Below are 11,511 nucleotides of genomic sequence, written 5' to 3' on the forward strand. Positions count from 1 at the left end.
TGTGTACCCCAAAATGTTGGTTGGTTGGTTTCATTCAATGTGACCCCTTACCTTAATGCAGACCTAGAAATATTGATCTCTCTTATGCCTTCTGTGCAGGTCAGTGACTCAGATTTTGACCGCATAGTTAATTATTTTCACTTTAGTCATAGTCAAACAGACATGGCATTTATGGCATCTAAAAATGTGGTGAATCTATGTCTTCTATAGCATAAAAGGCACATCCACACTAATTCCAATTTGAATCTAGGTTGAATATTCATATTTATAAATCACTGCACTATTCAGTAATGCAGTATGTTTGTTTGCCCAGTGTGATATGCTATAACCATCCTTGTGTAGCCTGTGAAGAATAAATGGAAAAGGCTTAATAAGCAATCTTTCAAATCAGTCAGAGTCAGGGTTTATCCCAAAGGAAATCACATGTCATTCCTTCTCCCACCCCTACGATTGTACAATTTGAAACTACTTTTTGAACTGACTACTCTCTTGGAAACAATAAGGTTTACACTGAATTTTTTAATTGTTTATTATTAAAGAATGAAATATAGAGTCAAAAACACTTAGGATATCCATAGTATATGTTTAGCTTTCTTCTTGAATGCTATTATGAATTCCAAAACCTGATTGATTCCAAACCATGGGTATTCATGGTTTGAGTAACTCTGACAAGGGAATAAAATATTAGATTTATCAACTACCTGGTAGTAGTATTTGATGTGCTTGCAAAGAACTCCAATAATGTTGGAAATGAAATAAATACTAAGGATCCTGACTTGCTGTGTGGCTACTGAGACAAAATATTTAATCAAAACCAAAAGTATCTCTGCACTACTTCTCTTCGTGCAAGGATTATGATGATGTGACATAGAAGGTGTCCCGAAAATACCACAAAAGTATTCCTGCATTATTACTAATGGGGAAGGAATTTCAATAGTGATACACAGGAAATGTCTCTGAAGGGACATTGATGGGCAGGGATATTTAATAGTGCTACACAGGAAGTACGTCTGCACTGCTACTGCTGAGACAATGTTAAAGTACTACACAATGGGGAATGTTTTCAGCTTAGTGCCAGGCAAAAGATGACTCTTACTGCCAGATAGAGACTGAAAATACCCTTCCTGCTGCCAGAGTATGCTCAGAATGCTACAAAGTGCAGAAAAAGTGCTGACCGTGCCCAAAAGAATGCATAGAGGAGGAAGCCCTCCTGAGTGAGAACAGTTGCGAGGCCAAGCAAATAGACCAAAGCCATTTATGAGGCTAACACGTAAAGCAGGCAGCCAGCACTTTGGTGAGCTAAACAAAAATCTCTGCAAAGGTTCAATATGAAGTGAACTTTAAGCTCCTGCAGATAAGAAGCCCAAGAACTATCAATAAAGACTCAGAAATAAGAAATTCACATCCCAGTGTGAAAGAAACAAGGCAGGGCACTTGCAGCAAACCAAAGAGGCTCCAAGAAACAGGACCAATACAAGAGAAGAAAGTTCAGAATGAACCAGCACAGATATCACTCTTTTGCCATGAGATCTAAGAATTTTCTTTAAACAAATCCTTATTAAAAGGGTAGGAAGAATGAAGTCTGAACACCACTGTAATATTTACAGCCATTCAATAATAAAGATAGTCTCACGATAACTGAATTGTAAAATCCATTTAGTTCCCATTCAGGAGACTAGGTTTAAACCCTCAACAAACTTTCAATGGTCTTCAAAAAGTCCTGATTTAAAAATATCCTCTAGGTATTGTAACTTATAGAAATTTGGACAGGCATACTTGATTATTACAGTTAAGACTCTGGTGTCCTGGCTGGGCAAAATTAGGCAATCTGCCTTCACTGTTCTTTGGAGCATAAATTTATCTGTGAAAACAACATGAGGAATTCAATAGGCCAGGTTTTCCATCCTATTCAGATAACCGCTTGAGGTTATCTGAACATTTCTTTCCTGGAAGGCAATAAGATCAGTGTAAGAGTCAAGATGATCAATCTCTGGCCTCCTATAAAGCACTAGTACAGACATCTGTAGCCTGAAGGGTCTATAGCCAGTTAGTCTCTATGATCAGAGGAAAGAAAATTAATTGTTAATATTTTTTAAGTTGTATGAACTTGCCCTGGTAAATATTTGATGTTAGGTCAACTGGTAAGTATTTGTAGATGAATGACTTAATATTCGCTATGCTGCCTGAACTCCTGATGATTCTTATACAGTTCCACATCTTTCCTTCTTTTACTATATTTATCATCTTCTAATAAACTATATGATTATTTATCATATCTATTATTTCCCTTCATTGTGGGAATTTATGCCCCAGGCTTGTTCACTGATTTATCCCAAACACCCAAAAAAGTATGCAGTGAAGAGTAATTGCTCAAAATATATTTATTAGAAGTGTTAAATGAATAAAGTCATCAAATCTAGTATTATATCTCATCCTTTTTCTAAGCCATTTCTATCTATTTTCATGGACCCAAGCCTAATTGATTCATAAATAACTCATCTTCTTATCAAACAAGAATTCCTCCCTTATTTCTCTATTACATTCTTGGAAAAATTCTTTGTAGTCCCTTGCATTTCTACATTTTCAGGCATTTTCTATTCCTAATTTTGCCTCATACTCTGTGTCCATGTTATCCTAACAGTATATCCTACATATGAGTTCTACATAATGGCCCCTCTTACATTATTTCCACATGCTACACCATAGGCTAAAACAGAAATAGCATTTAGGTTTCATCTAGCTTGCCAACTCAAGCTGTTTGGTGAAGTTGTTTGGTTTCTCAGAGGATTGTATTGAGAAGCATTCTGGTGCCATTCTAAATGCATTCAGCATTTGAAAAGGAATCCCTATCATGAAACAGGTAATGATGGCATGTAATCCCTGGTCTAAGTCCTCATTAGCTCATATATTTAATGTAGCAAATTCCTTCATAGTGTCCAAGTTTTAGTTCTTTCCTATTTAATATCTTTAATATAAAGTTTTAAGACATTTTTCCTCAAAAATATTTTATCATGCTTCTCTCCCCTCACTCAATAATTTATAATAGCTCCCTACTGTCATCATGTCAAGTCATATCTTCAAATTCCAGACTGATCACTACTGGATCCCCCATTATTAGAGATTTAATCACTTATGATTCCACTTCCCTTTCCCAGACTCCTAGCTCTACCCAAAAGATCTGCCTGTTTTCCTTGCATGTCTTGCTTGACACTGTTCAAGTCTCCTTACACCATGCTGCATTCTGCACCTGAAACAGTTGTCCTTCCTCTCCTTATCAAATACTTCCATCATTTCTCAGAAAAATGACTTCTAAGAAGCTTTCTATAATTAACCAAACCTGACAGGTTACATGACCATGCTACCCCTTCTCAAGAGTTGCATTCAGCCTTACTTTTTTTAAAAACATAATTTTGTGCACATAGAGCTATATCTTAAACAAGCAGGGCTGAACTATACATAGAATGCACTTGAGTTCCTCCCTAGCACTAGGGTCTGGGTTTCGCATGTAGAGAGAAATAGTCCACAGTGATGACAAAATAAGCCACACCAATTTCCACTCCTGTTCAGAGCAAAGGAGACATACTCAGTAATACAGTTCAATGGATTTTTAAGTTGGAAGTGACAGGGTTGGCGATGGCCTGACTTCAGGGCCAGGTATCTGGTAACTGCAGTGGTCATGCATTAAAATTGGCTTATATCCATCGTCTCAAATTCTTGGAAACACTCAGTCAAGACCAGTTCGAGAAGAACCATGGGAAAGGTCTCACTGCAAATAACTGAAGCTCAGGTGTCTAAAAAGCTTGAGTTTAAAACATTTGTTACTTTCTAGAATCCCTTCAAACTCTTAAAGTGCCAAAGGTACTTATCCTCTTCATGCACTTAAGTACAAAGCTACTTTGTAGCTGTAAATGGGGGCGGTTGTGGAGTTCAAGATGACAGGGTGAATATAATTTTAGAACCAGAAAACTAGAAGTGTTTTGTGGCTACTCACCTCAAAAAAGGCTCTTTAATCTTACCCAAACTGCCCTCATCTACTGTCTCCAGTCTTATCAGGAAAACTTTATGGATTTGAGCCCTTAAAGAGTCTTTCAGAATACACCGGGCACTTACAGTATGGTAGCTATAAATCAAGGCTCAGAGAATTTAATACCATATACTTCCTTGGGGAGATTTTGAGTCTAATAATGAAGACAGCCCTATAATTAGAAAATTTCATTATAATGATATAGATTCAAGATGATAGTATCATCTTGATACTATGAACAAAAGAGTGAGAAAACACAAAGCTGCAGTAAATCCAGCCTTGAAGGTTTAAGATAGCCTTTCTGCAAGAGGTGATAGGCAAAGTGGGTTTTTATACTTAACTGGGAGTACATTAGGTAAAGGAAGATAAAAAGTTGAGGGAAATGTGTTTATTTAAGGTTTTATGCTTTCATTATGAAGATACAGAAAGAAGTAGGACAAAGTTCATCTCCAGAAGAATCTTACAATGTTATTGTGGAGATGAGGTAGACCTAAGAATAAATAAATACAAGTTAAAATGGTACTGATGAGAACCTTGGGAGTTCAGCAGCATAAGCAGAAGGCAGGGAGAGAAATTAAGTAAGGGTGTGTCATTAGGGTGGCATACGAGGTAAGTCTTGAAATAAAGGCAGAATTGTAGTGTGGAAAAATAGTTAGGATAGAATAAACCAGGGAATGGAGGTGAGAAAGTTCAAGGAATATACAGGATACTTATACTGTTTAACTCGAAATGTAGGATGTCTGAAGACAAATAATGGGGAATGGTTTCAAAAGGCAATTGGATCCAGCTTGTGGGTAATCATGACTGTCAGGATAAGGTGACTGAACTTTGTCATGTAGACCACAGAGAGCCATTGAAGGTTTTTGAGCAGGACAGTAATATGATCAGTTACCCATGAGATAGGAGATACCCATTAGATAGGAGTAGTACATCAAATACATTGGAGATAGGGAGAGATGGAATTAAGAAGCTGCTTTGAAACTATTGCTTTCATCTAGGTGAGAAATAACAAAGAATGGAGGCAGTGCAATAACAACGATAAGAAAATAATGAATTGAAAAGTTGTTTCAGTGTATGATTTAACAGAATTGCAAACCACTTGCATTTGTTTTTAGGTGTGGTTTTCATTTGTGGGAAGGGGGCTCTCTTCTTATTCCTGCACTCCCTTAATCGCAAATAGCCCCTAGACCTACTCTATTGCAATCATTCGGCTAATAATGAAAGAACTCCCAATGTACTCATTGCAAGTTTCCAAGTTTCTACTCTAAAACGTCAACTTATTTTACATAGACATACTAGAAATCAGATTCTCTTTACCCTTTTTAAGGCAACTTCATAGAGCTGTTCTGATGACATAAGAATAAAATATGTAGCACATAAAAGATAATTGACGTGTACACATTTACTGGTATTATTAGTGGAGTTCTTGTGTGTCAGTGGCTGTGTACAAGGATTCATAAAAGGTCAATCTCAATAACAGAGGTAGGGTTCTTGGTATTAGCATACCTGCCCCCCCCCACCCCCGCCATTGAACTGGGCATACAGAAACAGGTCGGAGATGGGATACTTGATGGACCATTCAGAAGACCCCTATTCATTGAATGATGCTCAACTCTATACTGAGCTTGGCAGAATACATGGAAGATTCCTGAAATGAAAGGTTTGTCCCCCAAGAACTTCTAACCCACTTAGTAATATAAAATTAATATATGTATAAAGTGACTTTTGACCAAGACCCATTAGGGCTAAAGAATGTGGTGCATACTTGAAGCACACGGAATAATGGAGAAGAAAAACTTATATATTCATCATTCTTTGTTTGCCATTTGCTGAAGTTAACCCTTGTCAAAACTCTGATTAAGCCACCATTGTTCATGAAGCCTGTGTTGGGTTATAGATCCCTTTCTTCTATCTTATACCACCCCAGTACGTTACCCTTGGCCCTTTGCTTTTCCCTTACAGACTTGTGGTTGCTTCATAAAGGTCTAATATTACCTGACCCTTCTGGTTAGCATCGCTCTTTCTTTATGATATTGATGGGAATTAAAGATGAACCAAAAAGACAGGAACTTTAAACTCTGTTATTGCCCTTCCTTGACACTTCCAACAAGTTAATTGTCTCTTTGCCTTCTATCATTACTTTAATTACATGCCATTAGTGACCATTAATAAATGCAAGTGTGTTTGATTTTCACAAATCTTACTTTCTTACACTCTGCAGACCTCCATCAAAGCTTTCATATGTGATCGAAATAGAAAGTGAGGCAACTAAGCATACTCACATTTAACCTTTGGGGTTAAAGTGAAAAATAAAGATAATTCATGAATGGGCTAATTGTTTTTCTCTGCTTCTGACACTGTCCAGCATTTTCTTTATGGTGGTTACACATATATTCAGCATGCTCATTTATAAGACAGCAAAGTTAAAAGGGGTTGAGAAATAAAAGCTGTCTAATTGCTGCTATTATCTCAACTCAAGGAGAGAATTGCTAGGTGATATTATAAAGATTGAAAAATCATTGAAGATTTTATTGATGGAATACTTTTGCTCTAACTTTAAGCCACAGAAAATGAAGGTCATAATTTCAGTTTTTATGAGGACCTGATTGGGCATGTACATAGGAAGAGCTGAACTATGAGGAGACTGAGCCAATATTCTCTCTGCCACAGTTTACTAGATTAAATCACCATATCTGGTACAAAAACAGGTTATCCAGGAATGTATCTGGTCAGCTTTATGAATGAAATCAACTGCAAGCTTAAAAAAATAAGTTGTATAAAGAATGGTCAGTTAGATGCTCCTCATTGTACCACTCCACACACAAAAATAATTATTGGTAAAATGTTGAATTCTGTGGCTGTTTGGATATTTCCAGAATAATTATCTTGCTTATTAAAACATTAAATGGACTAAATTTATTTATAATGATAGCAATATGCTCTTCTCCAAATATAAAGTGATAATGTTAATCTCTAATTACTGGAATTTGTGATTTGCTTTTTTTTCTTGTGGTGAAACAGGTTATGCCAGGTCATTCTTGATCTTCCCCTGCTGTAGACTAATGGCAACACTTTGGAGAAAGCTGGCCAGGGCTGAGTCTGTGGGCTTTCAATAGCTATAGAAAGACAATTTGAATGCGTTACCCCACCTAGGTAAGCTCAAGAAGGTGCTAACATTAGCACCCAGGTGTTTCTCATTGCATACTCTACCCAGGTTATTAGGATAAGACTGAACATATAACTTACATACGGCTTCTTGTAGGAGTTTATGTGGTATTTGAAAACACTAATATTTTTGGAGGAGTAAAAACCCAATTAACGTAAAAAACGTAATTAATTCCAGGGAAAGGATATATTTTCCTGAACTTTTGGAAATATCTAGTCTGCAAATCTAGTCAATAAATTTTGGTTAAATGCATTAATATTCTAGAGAAAATAAAATATATTCCACTTTATAGAAAACATCAGTTTTCTGATTCATACACATTGTTCCCACACCATGAAACTTTAATCATTCACTATGACCTTTTTACATGACTACTAAGTATTACAGTTTCTTCCTTCTTCAAATGTTAACGTATTTTTGGATGAAAGATTTATACTTAAAGATGTCATCTGCCCAAGACCTCTTGGTAAAGGAGAGAAGAGAGAGTAGGCTAAGAGAGTAAATGGATCAGTCAGAAAAACATCTGATGTGGAGGAGGAGTCATCCATCATAGGCTGGGGTGAATAGGATGAGTGTAAGGGCAAAATATAGAACAACTGACTGAATTAAATTAGACAGCATGCTTGTGGCATGTTAGTTGTAGTCTATATCCATGCTTCTCCACCCCTACATTCAGTATTTGTTTCTAAAATCACTTCAGGATATTTTTTGTTTTGTTTTGTCTTTTGGTGGAGACAGGAGCATGGGAGAGGTTGTGGACAAAGCAATAAATAAGTGGAAGAAATAGTACATAATTCTAAATGTTTCTAAACACCATACATTGATTTGTGTTTAATTGAACCTGAAAATAATGTATATCAAATTCTCAGATTCTCCATATATATAAAATGGGGTACAGTAATTAAGTTCATCTCCTTTTGTCAAATAAAAGCTTATATTTTGAGACTGTAAAGGTCATTTAAAATTCAATGAAACAAGATAAACAAAGCCCCTCCCAACTTGATCCTAAATAACTTTTGTCATTTATTACTCCATCAATCCTCTCATGAAATCTAGGCTTCAGCTAATCATGTCGACAGTAGAGCTAAATGAATGAATGAATGAATGAATGAAGCATCATCATCTCAAATATAGAGTCCTTTCCTATCTCCCTGCCTCTGCTTAGAATGCTCTACCTATCTTCTCTGCGTAGAACATAAACATGTCTCTCCTTCAAGATCTAGCCTAAGTGTTTACCTTCCCTGTGATACAAGACTTCCCAATAATCCTCTTTGTTCTAACCACCATCTCCTATTGCAGTCCTACCATTTAGCAGCAACACTGTAAGCCGCTTGAGTAAAGTGCTCATTACTTGCTTGGCACTTGTATTAGGATAATCTCCATTATGCAAATCACAAACTGACCTTTAAAGCTCAGTTACTTAATATGACAAAGCTATTTCTTGCTTATACTTTATGTCCAATGTAGGAACTCTACTCCACATAGATTCCATCATCCTGTAGCTATGCCATCTAGAACATGCTTGCTTGATTGCCATAAAATCATGCTATGAATTCATATTATAAAATCATGAAAAATTGCATAAGGGCTTTCACTCCCTCAATATGAAAGTGACACACTCATCACTTCCATTCACATGTCATTATCCAAAACTGATTACAGTGCCCTGCCTAATTGCAAAGAGGTCAAGAAATATCAGAACAAAGGAAATATTTGCTGACTGTTACTGTCTTTGCCTCAATATTCTATTAAAATATTGTTAAAATGTTCATACTCCCCAAAGCAATCTATAGATTAAATGCTATTAACATCTCAATCCCAATGGCATTTTTTTTTTTTACAGAAATAGAAAAGGCAATCCTAAAATTCACATAGAACCACAAAAGACTAAGAATAGCCAAAGCAATCTTGAGAAAACAAAACAAAACAAAGCTGTAAGTATAGTGTTTCCTGATTTCAAAATATGTTACAAAGTTATAGGAATTAAAAAAGTATGGTACTTGCATAAAGACAGACAAAAAGACCAATGGAAAAGAAATAAACCAACACATATGGTCAACTGATTTTCAACAAGGGTGCTAAGAATACACAATGGGAAAAGGGTAGTCTCTTCAACAAATTGAGTTGGGAAGAATGAATATCCACATACAAAAGAATAAAATTAGACCCCTATCTTATACCATACATAAAAGTCAACTCAAAATGCATTAAAAACTTAAATGTATGACCAGAAATGATAAAACTCCCATAAGAAAACATAGGAGAAAACCTTTATGACATTAGTCTTGGCAATTATTCTTTGAATATGACACCAAAAGTACAGACAACAAAAGTGAAAATAGACAAGTAGGACTATATCAAACTAAAAAGCTTCTACACAGCAAAATAAACAATCAACAGAATAAAAAAGCTACCTATGCAATAAAAGAAAATAATTGCAAGCCATATATCTGACAAAGTATTAATTTCTAAAATACATAAGGAACTCTTAAACTCAATAACAAAAACCCCCAAGTAGCCCAGTTTAAAAAATAGGCAAGTGACTCGAAAAGACATTTCTCCAAAAAAATACAAATGGCCACCAGGTACACAGTAAGGTGCTTAGCATCATTGTTCATCAAGGAAATGTAAATCAAAACCATGATGAGATATCTCCTTGCACCTGTTAGAATGATTCTCTTAAAAAAAAAAAAAAGTAAGTGCTGGTGAGGGTTTTGGAGAAATTGAAACCCTATATGCTGTTGGTGGGAATGCAAAATGTTGGGGATGCTATGAAAAACAGTATAGAGGCTCCTCAAAAAATTAAAAATAGAACTATCGTATAATCCAGCAATCTCACATCTGGGTCTATATCCAAAAGATTGGTAATAAAGATCTCAAAAAAATATCTTCATTCCCATATTCATTGCGGCATTATTTATAATAGTCAAGATATGGAAATAGCCTAAATTTCCATCAATGGATAAATGTAAAAAGAAAATGTGTATACATAAATGAAATATCATTCAACCCTAAAAAAGAAGGAAATCCTATTATTTGCAACAACATAGATGAATCTGAAAGACATTATGGTAAGGGAAATTAGCCAGGCACAGGAGGACAAATACTTCATAATTCCACTTATAAGAAGTAGTTAAATTAGTCAGACTTACAGAAGAAAATAGAATGGTGGTTGCCAGTGGATGGAAGGAGGGAGAAATAGGAAGTTATTCATGGATATAAAGTTACAGTTATACAAGATGAATAAGTTCTGGAGATCTGCTATAGAAAATAATGCCTCTTATTAACAATGTAGTACTGTGCATTAAAAAATTTATTGAGGGTAAATCTCATGTTAAATGTTCTTGCCACGAAACAAAAATAAAAGCAAAAATTAAACAAAGGAACACAGGGGACTTTTGGAGGTGATGGATATGTTTATTGCTTTGATGGTGGTAATGGTACCACAAGTGTATGCATATGTCCAAACTCATCAAATGGTATGTGTAGTTTTGTCTATCAATTATATTTCAAAAAAAACTGTAAAGAAATAATCTATTAAGCACTGGGGAAACAAAAATGGTTAAGACTCAATGACTTCTTGTATGTAGCATGTTGCATAGATATTGAATGGGTTTAATAAAGCCAGCACCTGTTAGAGTGATGTTGCATAAATGAGCATTTCATTGAGGTCAAACAAGTCTTTTTGAGAAGAAATATATTTTAAGATGACTCTTCAGAGTCATGTCACATTTGCTGCAAAAAAATACACTAAGTTTAAGAATCAATGCCATGTGCCCCTTGTTGTGTACAATAATGTTTGGGAAGCTTAGAAATAAAAGTGTTTTAGTTTATGTTTATGGTAATTTCATGGGAAAATAGAAAAGATCCTCAGTGCATTGAGCCAACATTCCACAACTAATTAGACCATTTACTCCTCAATCCACTTCTCCCCCAAAGTGAAAGGAAAGAGACTGTTGGCTACGAGATTCTGACCCCAGCAGTGACAGGGAGGGTCTGCCTTCCTCGAGGCTGAGGCTCAGTTGTAAGCCTTTCTCAGGCAGCCCTCCTGCTTCTTCCGGACCCAGTTCACTTCACAAGCCTACAAACAAGGCGACAAGCTGACAGGAACTAAGTCAGGATTCTTGGCTTTCTATTCTGCTTCATGAGCCAAAGGGAAAGGAGGCCACCTTCTGAGGTCCAGCCAGCTACGAATTAAGCCTCCTCCTCCTCCTCTTCCTTTACTCTCGCCAGACAGCCTGTGGACAGCCTTCTCAGGCTTCCGGCTCTCCTGGCCAGCTGGGAAAGGAAAGGCCTTTCCAGACCCCTGTGAGCTCGCCAA

Source organism: Pteropus alecto, unplaced genomic scaffold (assembly GCF_000325575.1).
Source record: "Pteropus alecto unplaced genomic scaffold, ASM32557v1 scaffold86, whole genome shotgun sequence".
NCBI classification, from domain to species: Eukaryota; Metazoa; Chordata; class Mammalia; order Chiroptera; family Pteropodidae; genus Pteropus; species Pteropus alecto.